Genomic DNA, 17,761 nt, shown 5'->3' on the forward strand with positions numbered 1-17,761 from the left:
TAGCTATAATTACGTCCTCGTTAATCTCGTATTTTTTTATCGTAATAAATTCGTGTTTAATTTGTTCGTCCGCTCTAATTTGTAAAACGCAGTTACTTCGCGGTGGAATAATTAACGCGTTATTATCGATTTCTTTTTTTTCTGGTATTATTAAAATTTCCTTATCCCAATCTAGAACGACTTTGTTTAATTTCAAAAATGTTATGCCTATTATACCTGCTTCAGGTATTGGAAAATCATCGTATACAATATCGAATTTAACTGTAAAAAGTTGTTTGTTAATGTAAATTGGAATTACCACAGATCCTACTGTTTCTACTGGACTTGCATTAATGCCCTTAATCTTTTTTTTATCTTTTTCATTCACGATTATGTTTCCTTTTAAACTTGAAATCTTTATAATGTTCATTTCCGAACCACTATCAATTAAAAATTTAATTTCGTTTTTAACAAATTTATCCGAAAAACACGTAATATGTTCCTGTGTTATTGGTGTTATAATACGAACGTTACTTCCCGATTGTATTTCACTGATAGACCTATCGTGATTTTCCTGACCATTTCTTTCTACGGTTTTATCTTGTTCGTTACGTTTTAATTTACGACACTCGCTTATATCGTGATTCGCTTTTCTACAATATTTACAGAATTTACTAGAATATTCGCGTTTAAATTCGGTCTTTGGACTTTGTCCATTATTCGGATTCTTGAAAGTAGCTAATTTATGCTCGCTCGTTCTACATTCATTAGCATAATGACCATATTTCTCACAACGATGGCATTTAATCGCGCTTTTTTTATCAATTTTATTAGTTTTATAATTCGGTGTTTTGTTATACCCGTTTATGCTATTATAAAATTCTGTTGTTGTTTCCTCTTCCATTGCAATTAAAACGGCTTCTTCGAAACCTTGTATGTTACGCGCTTTTAATAATAACCCGATAGTTTGTGGGATACCCGCTATGAATACGCTTAGTGCGTGAGCTCGCACTGTTTGAGCTATTATTTCTGATTCTAGTGCGTCCCTACCTACCGTTAACGCGTTCATTAATTCATGGGCTGTTTTTTCAATTCTAATAGAAAAATCTTTAACTGATTCCTTTGCGTTCTGACGCATTTGACTTAATTGTACTTGTAAGTAAGACACTGAATGTGTCGACCCAAAAACGGTTTTAAATAATTTTTTTAATTCATCCCAGGTAGTAATTTTTTTATACCTCACGGCCGATAATGCTTTACCCGTTAATTGTGCCAGTATCGCTTCTAATATATTAGGTTTAATAGCATCGGAATTATTGTTAAAAATGAACTCGCATTTAGCCACGAAAGAAATTAAATCGGACTCTGTTCCTCCCGAGAAAGCAGGAACCAATGCGGTTGCCCCTTGTAAATTTAACTTTTCTGGATTAACCATTTTTATTTTAAATGTTTCCGGGTTATATGATACTACTTGCCAATTTGTGGTATCTCTGTCAGACATACAATATACTATAATAATATATTATTCAAATGACTTACAGAGCTTGCATCTTTAACCGTGGATCGTTTGAAAAATTGACTTCCGTCCTTCTGGAATTTGATTTCTGTCCTCCCTGGACTAGACCGCTTGCTTGAATTCTCTCTGTTCCCCTTCCTGTCGTGAACGTGGTTTCGTCGGTGGGTCTCAAAGTACTTATTTTTGATTTGACTCAAAAATTTTCGTTTGATGAAGTATGACCCCACACCTGACACCAAATTTTATGTAGTAACCAGTGATAGTTACTGCACGCTTCTTTTACGACGAATGCACGTTCCGTCGTAGGTTGGAGAGTTGAGGTATATAAGTTAACAATAAATTAATAAGACAATTTATACGTTTACTAATTTGTTAAAACAATAAATGAAAAGGCTTTCGTTACCGTAAGCACAAGTACTTAGCTACCGTAGAGCAAGTGACAACACTGACTTAGTCTAACTGACTCCAGTGCTCGAATTGGGAAAAATTAAGTAGAGGAGCTCAATCTAACAATTTAAAAACTGCGTTCCAAGTGCAAAATTATTTAACACAGACTCGTAGGGGGCTTTGCCTCCCATACCCCCCTCCAACTCATACCTTACATACATTTTGAATACCACTTTTCAGCAACACATTTTTAAATCCAACAGGTATAAATATAATATATTTTATTAAATAATAATATAATATCTTAGAAGAAAAAATTAATATTTATTGATTTTTATTAAAAAGAGACCACATATTTTGATAAGTATGTTCTTCATCGTTTACATTTCTTTTTGGACAACATACTTCGTCAGCTGATCTATTACCACTGCGTATCCAAGATATAACATAACAGCTTGGTTCAAATAAATTAACAGGAGGACCAATACAGTGTATATATAATAACGATGACATGTTTGTAGTTGACAATGCATTTCTTTTTGAAGTAACAATGTTATTCATAGAACTGAACACACGCTCACACTCTGATGATGATATAGCTACCGTATTTATTGCATCTAATAAAGGTTTTAAATCGAGTATTTTGGAACTATCCTTAGTATCAATAAACACGCGAAATCCTCTTACAGACGAAATTTCATCTACTTGAAATTGTTTGGCTAATCTTCTTATGTTTTCATCACCATACAAAATATCACAATCATCTGGCCAATTTTTCACATCTAAATAATCTAGATCTTTGAGTAGTTGTGTATATTTTTCTTTAAATTGATTACCATTTACTGATGAAACATGCGATGCCTGTGTTGTGAATAGCCGACTTCTTAAATTATTTGCAAGGCTTCTAAAAAACTGTGATTGAATGATTTTTGGAATTGATTTATTGGTTGCTAGTTTTACATTTTTAAACTCTATATCTGATTTGGCAAATGCATCATTAACTTCTTTAAACTTAGGTCCATGGTTTTCTGCCATAGAATCAAAAATTCGAATTGTTCGATCAATACAACCATTTGCTTCTGATAGACTTAAACATCTATCTTGGAGTAATAAAGATAAATCAGCTAATTCAGTTAAAGCGTCATACATAATACCTAAAATATATAACAAACAATACCATAAGATTAAAAATATTTGAATAATAATTGTTGATACAAAATATTAAAATAAATAATAAATATATTAATATATTATTACAATAATAATAACATAATTAAACCTTGTACAATCATTTATAATTATATATAAATTTATAAAATTGTGTTTCAGTCATAAATGTATAAACTATAAATTAAAATAATGATTTACTCACCTAAATTACCAATAAACTCTACGGAAGCAAGTATTCTCAATAAACCTGAATATTTGGATCTTTCTTTACTGTTTCTTAAATAGTCTATGGCAGAATTAGAAAAATGTTTATTCAATGCTTCAAAATTGTTCCATACAGCTTTCAGAGTTTTTTCACTTGAGGCAACCCATCTAATGGTAAATATTTTTCCAATTTTCATTAAATTTTGCTCTAAAGACGCAGCACACTTTTTTAATTCATTTGAGTTTTTTGGTGACTGGTGGTATAAAGAGTATAATTTTTCAATAAAAAATTGAAAATGATTGATTGCATTTATTTCCTTTAATGTGTCACATACAGCCAACTCCAAGCGATGGTTACAACAATGCCAAACAATTATTTTTGGGTGTATTATTTTTAACTGGGTTCCTACACCAGATATCTTACCTAACATTGCTGAAGCCCCATCGCTAACAAATGCAACAAAATTGTTTTTCAGGTAGTCATCAGTTAAGCCATACACTGAAAGAGTTGATAATATGGCATTTTTTATTGAGTCTGCTGATGTATTACTCAACTCAACAATATCAAAAAAAAATGTAATATTATTATCAGCAATTGCAGTTCTCAAACAAATGACCAACATGGTTTTTTGACTAAGTGTGGTTGACTCATCTACAATGATACATATTTTTCTATTAAGTTCAATTATATCTTGGCATATTATTTTCTTCATTTCCGATGAAATATGATTATATTAGCGCAAGACTTATCACTCTGCAGTACACGTCCCATATCTAAAGTATTCTTAGTTTGTAAATCTATTAATTTAGGCATGTCACTATAAGGTCGTTGATTTTTTGCAATATAATATGCAGTTCTAAAAACAAACTCAGTTTTCTTAGACTCAATATTAGATAATTTCATTATTTGTTTAGGCATCACATCAAATGTACTTTTTCAATTATCTGTTCACAATGTATATGAGCCTTGGAACTTCTGTGCTTGCATATTTTTTTCTTAGATTAGCTTGTTGCTTACTAACGTTGTCTCCCATACCACATACTTCACCATTAATCCATTCTTTTGCACAATGAACACCTTTTGATTTTAATAATGTTGAATTTGTATTTTTACAATACTTGCATCCCAAATTTTTTCCACTAAAAAATAACCATGGGTACTCATCAGAGAAATATTTAACTTGTTTGAGGTCCCAACAGTCTGGTTTGGCAACTTGCATTATGTCATCTTTATCCAATACAGGGTGTGTATCTGATTTCTACATAACCACAAAATAATTTAGTAGGTAAAGTATTATAATATGATTTGATTACTATTCACAAGAATGTATTATTAAAGTAGGTATGCATTATATTTAACTGATGGATTGGACTCCTCAGTCATAATATTCAGTAACAAAAAATAAGCTAACCATAAATAGTTATAAAAAGCAATATTTTATTTTAAATATAAAAATGTAAGCTTTTAACCAGAAAAAGGTGCGGCTAGCAATCATATTAAAAGTGAAGCATTAAGTGTTTTTATTGGAAGCTATAGTATAAATAATAAACTATAAATATGTCAGAAATTACCAGGTATATTCAATTAATTGTAATAATATAGCATGATTTATTACTTAATATTTTTAACCAATTAAATTAAGCTTAGATAGTTATAAAATATAATGAAGCGTAATAGCAGTAAATTGCATAATACTTATTAGTAATTTGTTATAAATATTTAATGTAATGTATTTCTTATACTTCCTGATAATTTTAAGAAGGTACCTACACAATTACCTACATAAAAGCATTAATGAATTAAATAAATTTAAAAGCACACTATCCATATTTACTTATCCAGCAAACTCTATAGTTGTAAATAATTCAAAGGAGTACTTACATTTTATAATTTACACAATATGCCTCTGTGCTCACAATATTATTTTAATAGCCCAAAATATATAATTTCCTACCTTATTCAATTTAAAATCAATGAATGATACAACCTTTATTAACTAGTTGGGTCTCGCACCCTGAACTAACTTTTAAAATTAAAAATTGATTTAATGATAATTGATAATGGACAATACTGATTGTTGTAAACTTGTATCGGTCTGTGTAAACGTGTAATTTGTAAAGAAAACATATATTATTATAAATGTCTTCATTAAGGAGACATTAAAAATAAAGTAGGTAATCATAACCATTTACCTGATCTGGCTGTAATATTGCATTCGACTCCATATTTGTACTTATTACCATACAATTGTCACTGTTAGCTGTACTCGGCTGGAAAGTTTTATAATTTAGTCATTAGTGATTTTATAACAAGTAACATAGTAATATTTAAATAAGTTATAATTTAATTAATTATAATATATGGTAGGTAGTTATGTCAGATTCCTAGACTACTTTTATTTAAAATTAAAATAATAGACTTACTTTCATTTTTTTAGTCTGCTTTTTGAAATAATCAAATAAATTGTTGTTGCTGTGTGATCTTTTTTGGTCAGCCATTATATTGGACTCGTACTTCTGTCTCCTAAGATATAAACTATAATCCAACTATCCAAGTAACAAGTAACGACTGTAAAGTTATTACTTATTATGATTTTCTAAATACAATTCAAAATTTGATAACGATACAAAATTGAAGACGAACATTTCAAGAACACCGGTAAATGATAACCATAACAGTAATAACTAATAACTGAAACTGATAAGTGATAACATTTCATTCGGAAACACGTTTAAGATAGTACTATCACACACCAGTATCTCAATATCTGTGCCTTAGATAATATACGTCTTGTATATTATGATATCAGATCAGCTGTGAACTACTGACTATTTAGGAAAAACACAGGATGATATTATAACTAATTAATAAAATATTATCAAAAATAATTTTGATATGAAAAACAGTAAAATTCGTCTTATTATTGACATCAATTGAAATCCACATTTTAATAAAAATTATTTCGGACATTAGTTTGTACCGTCCCCCCAACCAAGTAAAAATAAATAGTAGAGGAACGCAAACAAAAAATAAAAATAGTAGGGGAGCTCCGTCCCCCTGCGCACCCCCCCCCCCAATTCGAGCACTGACTGACTCTTAACTAACTCTAATTAAATCTATGATGAGGACTCATATTTATATGGAACATGCCGTGATGGAGAATCGGATGATCTACGTCTATGAAGTGGCGTGATATAGTTATAGGCCACTGGACTTCGGAACTACGTTTTTATACTAAAAACGTCGGTTTACTACAATTTGAACATTTTTTTTAATAATAAACGTTCTACAATAAAACGATATGATAAATCTTACAGTATGTATTATGATAAAGTCAGTGATTCATATAAAATTGGAAAACATACTATAACTTTTAGTCATGGTAACTTACAGCTGCTCAATAAATATTATCCATGGACTATAGGACTATGGTCTTTATTATGTGAGAAGGAACCGAAAAAAACAACTATAGAAGACATAGAAAACTATTACAACATTTTGAAAACTACTGGAGTTCATTTAAAAGAAGATGGGAAACCTAAAACCTCAAAGTATCATAAATGGTCAGTCGTTGTAAAACCTCTATATGAACGAATGAAACATGAAGAAAAACAGTTAAACGAACATATAGCTAAAATTAATAACCTTAGATCTCCTCAAATTAACTTTACATCAATTAAGGATCATTTATCTAGTTCGAACGCTAAACGTAGTAATGTTAATGATGATACGACCATGGAAAACGAACCATTTTATTTTAATCCAGAAGCAAGCAGTTCTATGGTCACAGATCCTGCAGTTAAAAATATGTTTAATTTTACTTTAACACCGCAGCCTAAGAAAGGTTCAGGTTTATATAAAGATGTAATACCGCAAACGCAATTAGTTTATTATGACGACCCGAATGAACTAGTAACTAGATTAAATCTTTTAACATCATCGCAAAGTATTGGTAATACTGGTGTAAATAATGAAATAATATCAATTTTAGAAGAACTACGAGAGAAAAATAATATAGTTTAATGACAACCTTAGAGAGTATAGCTAATGAGCTACATCGACCAGCGAGAAAAATATTTCCTAGACGTAGTGTAGTAACGCGGTTTATTGACGACCTCTGGCAAGCTGATTTAATGGATATGCAATCTCATTCTAGACAGAATTATGGTTTTAAATATATTTTAGTTGTCATAGACACATATAGTAAGTACGTTTGGGTGGAAGCGTTGAAAAATAAAACATCAAAGGAATGTACAAATGGTATGCTTAATATATTGAAAAAAGCTCATCCAAAATTGTTACAGACAGATAATGGTACAGAATTTTATAATATTCAATTTCAAAATTTAATGAAAAAATATAAAATTAAACATTACAGTTCATACAGTGTTATCAAGTGTTCGATGGCTGAACGTGTCATACAAACTCTTAAAAATAATATATATAAACATTTTACTGCAACAGGTACATGGAATTGGTATAATACAATATCGAAAATTATGCATAACTATAATAACACAAAACATAGAACAATCAAATGTACACCGAATGAAGCTCGAATAGATACAAACAAAATTAAATTTAATACACAATTTAATCATACATTATACAAACCAAAATTAAAAGTTAATGACAAAGTAAGAATATCTAAGTATAAGCATATATTTAGTAAAGGATATACACCAAATTGGACAACGGAAATATTTACAATTTCAAAAGTTTTACAGACAAATCCAGTAACTTATCAACTAAAAGATGGATCAGACAATATAATCTTACGTGGTTTTTACGAACAGGAAATTAAATTAACTGATTTTCCAGACACCTTCCTGGTTGAACGTATTATAAAAAAAGTTGGGAATAAAATGTTTGTTAAATGACTAGGTTTTGATTCGAGTCAAAATTCGTGGATAACATCATCAGATATTTTAAAATAAAGATTTTTTTTTAATGTATGATACATTTTTATAATAAAAAAAATATACAAGGTTTTTTATCAAGTAAAATTAATTATTTCACATGTTCTCCTAGTACTCCGTAGTCTATTTTAAAAAACGTAATATATCCGCAATCGATATAAATAGAAAGCGCTATTTAGTAATAAATGTATTCAATGAAAAAATAATAATACTGTTGTATAATAGCGCTCCTAGCGGTAAATTTATTCAATGAAAATAATAAAGCTGTTGAATGTTGTATAATACTGATAGATAACGCTGTTTATACTGATTGTTGAATCATTAAGTTTTTAAATAAATTATTTTGTGAATTTGTAATGACCATACGCCAATGTATTTATCCCATCATTCATTATATATCTTTCATCGTCATTGGCACTGAGAACAAGCTTGTTCATTGTTTTTGAATGAACAACATGTTTATTCGATTGAATGAAGTTCATGTTTCTGTGAGATTGTTTTTTCTCAACAGATCTATGGTTGATAAAAGCATTTAATATCTCTATGTAATCAATAAATTTCATATGGTTTTTTATTATATATTTTTTTACACCTTTTGCTTTTTTTTCTACAGTATCATCTATGGTTTTATAAGCGTATAATTTCGGTCTTAATGAAACGAATTCTTTAAGAATTATTGATTTAAGTTCGTCCTTGAAGAATCTTGGTTGGCTTTTATGAATTTCACTAAAGCAATAATGGTCTTTAGGATAATTAGATGTGTCAAAATATGGCAATAAATCATTTTTTAAATCATCGAAAAAATTTTTTGTTTGAATGGTATATATCAAGGAATCTGTATCCGAATATAAAGAACTAATTTTTCTACCATATTTCTTTTTCATTACATTATAATGAAAATCATACATAAAAGTTTTTGAAACGTCTAAAATTGCAGATCCTACATAAATCGCCTTATCGAATTTAATAGTTTCCTTATGTTGATGAATAGCCATAAGATTCTTAGAGTATATAGTTCTATCATTAAAATTAGTTTTTGCCATTAATTTATTAGCTTTTTTTCCCGATGAAACCAGTTTTATAGAAGTTCTTGTTCGAACGTTCTCCATACATTTTCCAAAAACACTATTAATTAAAAGCTTCCAGAATTCTTTTTCAAACTCGTTTTTAGCTTCTGTTCTCATTTTAGTACAGAATTCAATGTACGATGCCATCCATTTCTTTTGAGAAAATCAGATAGCACGATGAATTTTTACAAGTTTAAGACCGTGTGAAATAGCTTGCTTTAAATTTTTGTAATGAACAATATAGTTTTTTTTCGGTAATAGTGTAGTTAACAATTTCTTAACTTTAGAATTTGGCGGACATTCGTTTAACGGTAAAAACGGGAAATCATTATGAGTTTTATGCAAATTTTTAGGGTAGTCGACATCAACTTCTAATATATATCCAACTTCAGAATCATCAGCAATTTTAGTTACGTCTATGTTTAAGTCATCAACCCATTCAAAATCTTTAAAAGGTAATTCTGTCAACATAGACTTTCCATATAAATTTACACAATCAAGATATGTTATCCATGTAATCGGTTCATTAGAATTATAATTCAATCCTTCAATATTTGGTATGTTTGCTTTAGCATATCTTTTAGTTGATTGAGTTATTCCACCACGAATAGAGTTCTCGATAAACAAAAGCATGTTAGGACATTTTAACCTTTCTAATTCGATCTTAGTATATTTAAGCATACAGTCATACGCAAATTCCGGAGCAGTCATATAATGAGCAGGATCTAGTTCAAGAGTAGATAAACATAAGTCTCTGAAATTTTCAAACACGTCAGCTAGTATTAAAACATCAGTTTTTAAATAATGATCGCTATATTCACCTAATGTCTTTATATTAAACACGTTCCATACATTTTCGCATGTATATAATCGTCATCAGTAGTATTTTCATCGGTTAGAGAGCTATAAAATTCAAGCTTTGAAGGTAAAAAAGAATCATTAAGTTTACTCCAACTATCAACATATTCATAAGGGAAGACTCCTTTTCGTGTAACTAAATCTAACACTTCAATAGAAAATACTTTGATAGTTTCTATAAACCTCAACTTATCTTCGGATAAATTTTTAGCTAGTTTACTTAATTTTTCAGCCATAAAACGGTATGTATCAACAAACTTTATGTTAAATTTTGGTGGGATTTCTTTACTAAATGATATATATTTTTCAGATGAATTAGGTATAACATGAATATCTTTATCGTTACATCCAAGTTCTCGAATTATAAAGTGACTGTCATATGCCAGATTATGAAAGAAGATTGGTACAAATGATGGATTAGTTAGCTGAAAATTACTTTTAACAAATTATTATCTTTTAAATTTAATAAATATTTTTCACAAACCTTAGCTTTTTGAAAATGTTTTTCTTCTTTTAAAGTTAATTTGTTAATTGGTAAATTAGTTTTATAAATATCATTAATTTTATTTCCTATAATTATCATACTATTCATAAATTTTTTTGCAGCATTTTTACCTCTGTATATTACTACTTTTCTAGAAATTTCAAACTTTTTTATTAATTTTTTCGAAATAATATTATAGCAACTTTTACATAAAACCCGTAACTCATAAGTTTATGTAAATGTGTAATATGAGTATTTGGTTTTTTACCATTTTGAAAGAATTTATCAGCTTGTTTAGGGTTTAAAATACATTCGAAGTCAGCGTATATAACAATTGGGATTCGTTGAGTATTTTTATAGTTTTTGAAATATATGAAATCGTCATCTCCTTTTTCAAACATTATAGGTCTTCCTAATTTATTTTTAATACACATTTCTTTATGTCTAATTAATCCTGTTTCACCCCCAAAGTTTGCTTTTACTCGGTTTATTTCCAAAACTTGTAAAACATCTCTTACATATAATCAATTTTAAACAATTTTTAGTTCTTTGGCTTCTAATAAACATCGAGAAGTTGTTAATATAACAATAATGAGCTGTATTATTATCAACAAATAGAAAAAGGTCAAAATGATTTTTTTTTTTCAATATTGGTTATACGTAATGGGTAAATTACATTTTTATCATCTAAGCTGTAAATATTTATTGATACATTGTTTATTTAATCAAATTTTTTTAACTGAGTTATAGGTGTTGAAAAATCGATGCATTTAAAATTAAACCCACTTTTTTTTCTAACATACCAAAATATTTTTTGTTAAACCGAGGTTTATTCAAACGATTATCGTACTTACTTAGTATTGAATACTTGAAACATTTGTCATCGTTATTTTTTACATTTATAACTGCTTTTTTTTTTTAATATGACTAGGTAAATCTAAATACGTTCTTCCTCCTTTAAGAGAATTAACTTTATTAATTCGTAATTGTATACGTAATAATAACGTGTAATAGTGACCAGCCTGATTTTTTTGATATAAACTGTTCTTCCTCAGATAATAGTTTGTTAAACATTTTGTTTAATAAACTATTAAAATTGGATGATTTACATGCTAATACGTTTGTTGTTTTAAATGACATATCTTGTACTTCATTCGTTAATAGTTGTTCAAACGTGCTATCAACATGTAAATTAAATTTAATTGTTGACTGCTGACTTGATTGTGTTAACCTAGAAATTAACATTTCAGAAACATAATTAAAAAATACATAGTAGTTTATTATTTCTTCCTTGTTCTTAACAATAAACGTTCTCGGACAGTTTTTAAATCGTTCAATTTCAACAAGTTCGCCCTTAGCAGCTGATTCCATCCGTCTACGTTTAGTAATTGTATTTCTTTTCATTATGTAACTGTAAATAAATTTATATTAAAAAATAATAATAATACATTTGTTCATATTCCTAACTGATTAAGATTTAATTATTAGTGTATCAGATATTCAGCTTATTGTAGTGTACTTTTTAATTATTATTTCATCAGAATATTACAGGAAATGTAATTAAAGTATGTTATTCAACGACATGTCACAGCCACCGAACGTGATCGGATTCGGATTATACGAACGCGTTGTAGGGTCATGATAGTGGTATGCGAAGTGAACAGAAACGATGGTGCGATTCATCCACAACTCTGGAACTTTGCCATCTACGCGCATAGACCAAACGTACGTACCGTACAATTACTTCTATGGAACAAAACTCGAACCTGACACGTACAATTATACACCGTTGTGGTACGTGTGAACTTCGAATTTTTACGAATATACTTTGTTACGTTAAATTTCATTATATTATTTAATGTATATTATTATATTTATCATATAATAATATACATTAATATTAATTATAATTTAATATATAATACTAATAGCAAAGTCTTAGAATAGTTTTAGTCTATATTCAAAGATTCTAATTGTTTGTGCAGCGAATTCGAATTTAAAGAATTGCGTATACTTAATTCGGATTTATATAATGTATATTGTGATTTTTCATAGTTAAGTTTAAGTTTTAGATTCTGAACGAAGTGATAAATGTATTGATTTTACAATGATGTGTGTTTTTTTTTTTTTTGTGTCTGTGTACAGCATAACTAGTCGAAATAATGCTCCAATTTCAAACTATGGAGAAGGTTTCCGATGTAAAAGTGAATATCCTTGGTGCATTATAGAGGTAAAAAGTAAACATTATCCAACAGTTTTCAAAAAAAATCGAGAAAAACAAAAAAAAAGCGGGCAAGTGAGTACCGCTCTGCTGTACATTAGGTGCCGTATGGATCATTATTATAAATTATAGGAGTGTTAAATTTGAATCCAATGATAGTTATCATTGTATACGAAAAACGATTCTGAACGAAGATGATTTGTCAGCCTAGGATATAATTTCTAGTGGTTGGTGAAAAAGGTGGTTTATGTTTTAATGGCCTGAATACAACAAAATTTAAGTTCTTTTATAATAATTGTAAGCTAAACTTATGAAAAACCTTGTATTAAATTTTCAACTCTTAGCTACTTATACAAAAATTTTTATGAAATATACCTACAAAATAATTTGAAAGTATTCATAGTTTTGACGAATTTTTGTCAATATTTGAACTTCAAATGCTAATAAAATAAAAAAAATTGTACCTATGTATTCTTATAATTTTTTAATCACAATAAGAATAAAATATGAGGAACTTTGTATACAATTTTCAAGTATTTTGATAAGGCCAAAATAATTTTATCGACACTTCAAAAAAAAATTTTCAGAAAAGTTGAAAATTTCAGTTGTCTATTAATAGCTCAAAAAAACTCAAAATATTTTGAAAATTAAAACATGTAAAGAAAATGCCAATCTAAATAACTGGTAAAATTTTCAAGTATCTACGACTTATACTTTTTGAATAATAACAAATATCAAAAATCGTTTGAGGCTAAACCGTTATTTAACGCGGTTTTGTAAAAATTTAAAATTCAAACGCACTTAAAATTTTTCCTATAATGATGCTTCGAGTTTTCTCTATAGATACTTGAAGGTAAACTTATGGAAAACTTAGTGTTGTATTTTTAATAATTAGTTATAAACACAAAAAATTTTATGATTTTTCAACTTCAAATATTTCGCAAATATTCATAATTTTGACGAATTTTCGTTCAAATTTGAACTTCAAATGCTAATAAAAAAAAATTGTACCTATGTATTCTTATAATTTTTTAATCACTATAAGAATAAAATATGAGGAACTTTGTATACAATTTTCAAGTATTTTGATAAGGCCAAAATAATTTTATCGACGAGAAATCAGAACGGTAATAATGTAAATCCAACCCCAATTCAATTTTACTGGGCATTTAAGAAAGTGTTTTTCTTACATTATTTTAAACACTCAGATGGAGCAAATTGTTTGGAGGACTTAGATGAAATTTTTACCAACATTGGGGATACAACTATACCTACACTCAATAATTCAAATACATTATTTCCAGAGAAGAATTCATATTCCTGTAACAATTTGAGAGTTGGAACTTTAGATTATAGAGATTTGGAGTTTACTTCTAGAAATGCTCTTTCATAAGTGGTTATTTTATAAAAAAATGTCTGGAGAAACATACCTGTGATACTTGCTTGGAGTTTGCTAAGAGTCAAAATAACATTGATGAATCATTTTTATTTACACATTTCAAGGCTTATCAAAATGAAGTAAAATCAGCTTATGGACAGTTAAATGTACCACCAGATTCTTTTCTAAATTATATAAATGAATTAGATAATATTTTTACAGACAACTTTTCTACACTTGCTATAGAAGATCAAGTAGGATGGAAAATAAAAAAATTGTTAGATAACTTACCATTTACACATCCATGCCCAAATTTTAATCTGGAATTTCTGAAAAGCCTTTTTGTACGGTTAAGAATATTTCATGCTATCAAGAAATTAAATAAAAGTTTATTGTCAGCTCCTAGAAAGTATAGAAAATTGGACATTCTTTCTCACTTATAGTAAAGTAAATGTATTATGTATAAATTATATTTTGACTTACCAATTAAACAATGTTTTGTATAATTTAAGAAGTGTTTTACTATTTATATTTTACTGTAATGGTACAAAAAATAAGTATTGTGTTGAGTGTTGACTTAAAGTTTAAACGTGTTTGTGAATATTGTAAATTATTATTATTTAATATATTAAGTGTTAACCTTTAAATTTGTACTTTGAACTTTTAAAAACTATTAATTAATAATTATCTAAATTATCTAACTTGGAATAAGGTTAAAAATGAAAGTAGCATAGTTTTTTTTATTCTTACTGGTCACACTGATTTTTCCTCCCAAAACATGGCGGACTGAATTTAATACCAGCCTATGCTGACTGTGTTATTTCATATCAGTGTCCTTTCTGATTATTCTATTCTGTGGTACTGGGTAGGCTTGTGCGGAGGGAATTATAATCGGATCGGCGTGTGCGTATATCGACTATCGAGTGTTTACATAATAATATAATATTATATGTTCATCATCTAATAATAATTTATAATATGATTAATAATATGATGAATATAGTCGTAGCGCTTATTATAAAAATTCGACTACATTCCTTCCCTATAGACTATTACCAGTAGGCAGTAGCGGCTATCTCGAAAAATTGTACAGGTGCTTACTTAAAAGAACTTGTATTCCCTATCAGTATTTCAATCTTTGGGGAACGCAAAAAATATTTATTTCAAAAAAAACTTTTTAAACCGTCAACATTTAAAGTTTATTTTAATGTGGTTTTTGATTTTTTTAGAAATGACCATTATAAAACCTTGTGTTTTAAAAATGCATTCCCTTTACACATACTATAAATGTATCATATATATCAGGTCGCGAAATATGTGTGAATACATTTAATTATCCATGAAAGGGGTACTATTGAGCATTTTTTAGATACTTGATAGTCGCCACATATATATGACTACTACAGCAGTAAAATGTATCTTATATCCGTTATTATTATCGTACCTATGCGAAATCGGTATATTGTTTGACACAGAACAAACCAGTATAACTTATCATTAAAAATATATAATACTATTATAATATTATAAATTATGTACGCGCGATAACTGATAAATACAATACAATAATATTTTAAGTGTGATATATATAAAATAATTTACAATTATTAATACTGTTGTATTATTGAAAATATATATAGGATATTTATAATAATATAGTATGATTTAATTGTTACTTGAAAATATATTATAAATGTATTCTAATAAAAACAATACTAGGTATGTTATTTATAAATAATAATATTCTCGTATTGAAATTATAATAATACAGAATTATTTTGCTATTACTTTAAAAATAATATTACAAATGTATTCCAAATAAACAATACTATATTATTATATTGATAACAATATTTTCAAAATGAAATAATAATAATATAGTATGATTGCTCTTTCGATACTGAAATATTATAATAAATGTAATTTAAATAAAATAATATTATATTATTTAAATGATATTATTTCAAATATAATGAATTAATAATAATTAGTATTATTATCATTACATATTTGCTATCTGGGTAATTATTATAAAAATGAATTACCTAAATTATATTTTTTTAAACTATTATATTATCAATTTTTTTCAATATTATTAAATTACTATTTTATTCCCATTTTATTATTAAAAAAAAAAATGTTATCTAATACTAATTAATTTTTATAATTTAATTTTCAATGAAAATTTATTCTATTTAGAAAATTATATAAAAAATCTATTTTATGAACATATTATAAAGTATTTAATGCTTGAACAAAACAATATTGAAAATGTGTGTTTGAATATTATAAAAACTATACATAATAATATATCAAAGTTTAATAAATATTTTATACATAATAATTACCAAATATAATAGCGCATATTTGAAGATTTTTGAAATTTTTCTTTCCTTTAAAGCCTAAATAAGAATATTCTGTTAATAATTTATCAGTAAATAATGCTTGCATGATTTTTCTGACAGTCACTGATAAATTTTGCCCTCTCAAACGAGCAAGTTCTTTAATCTATATAAAAACAATTTATAAATTATAATAGGTAGGTAATCAAAGTAAAATGTATTACCAAAAATGTATTATTACCACTTTTATTCTATACTTCGTATCTTAAATTAATTTTTCCTCCATTTCATTCAAATCTTCATCACTGTCCATACATTTTATTGTATCATTTTCATATAGATACTCATCTGCAGTAGTAACATATGTAGTTTGATCACATAATTTTTCAAATATTTTTTCCTGCATATTTATTATAATGTCAAGGTGATCCTGTGTATTTTTTGTTTCATGTTTTTGTACAATAAGTTGCTTGTTAACTGACTTTTGAAAATCTGTAAAATATTAAATTAATTCAAATCAAAAATTTAAAATAAATCTTTTTTTTTTTATCCTACGAATACATTTAACAAACATTATATATTATATATACCTTTAAGTTGTTTTACTAAAGAATTTTCATTATCTTCATTTTCTTTGATTGTGGGTGATATTGATGTATTTGATGAAGATGTTAATTTAATTTTTTTATGGTTTGTGTTGGGAGTTAAATTGATTGTATCATCACATCGCACTTGAGATGACATAATAAACTCATCAAACAAATTATATTCAGTCTGAGAACTGTACAATACTTCCACTGCTTCACAATGTTCATCTTCTATAGTTGTAAGTTAATTACATTAAAAATAATACATATTTCAATGTCATAATTTATAAATTATTTAATATAATAAGTATATTTAATTTAATAAGTTACCTTCGATGTTGCTAAGTATAGGTGGAGTTGGTGCTTTATTTTTAAAGGTCTCAGTACGGTTCTGAGAAGATAGAGGATCATCAGTGTCAGTGTGGGATGATAAGTCTGATGTATTTTGAGCTTTTTTTGCTTTGGCTCGAGCTACATTAATATTAGCTAAAATAAAATAAACAATAAATATTTAAAGGAAAGTAATTTAACTACTTACATTGATTTATAAATTATACTTACAAATATTTGTAAGCAGTATACGGACTTTATAAAAAGAGAACTCTTCTGGCATTGTTTCTGGGTTAATTCTTTTTTCTATGAAACTTC

At 27.4% G+C, this 17,761-nt stretch overlaps 1 pseudogene; it reads right to left on the reverse strand.

The window, feature by feature from the left end:
* Positions 1-13,997: 13,997 nt before the first annotated feature.
* LOC126552564 (uncharacterized) lies at positions 13,998-17,334 on the reverse strand (annotated as a pseudogene).
* Between the last annotated feature and the right edge of the window lie 427 nt (positions 17,335-17,761).

Source organism: Aphis gossypii, chromosome X (genome assembly GCF_020184175.1).
Source record: "Aphis gossypii isolate Hap1 chromosome X, ASM2018417v2, whole genome shotgun sequence".
Taxonomy (NCBI): Eukaryota; Metazoa; Arthropoda; class Insecta; order Hemiptera; family Aphididae; genus Aphis; species Aphis gossypii.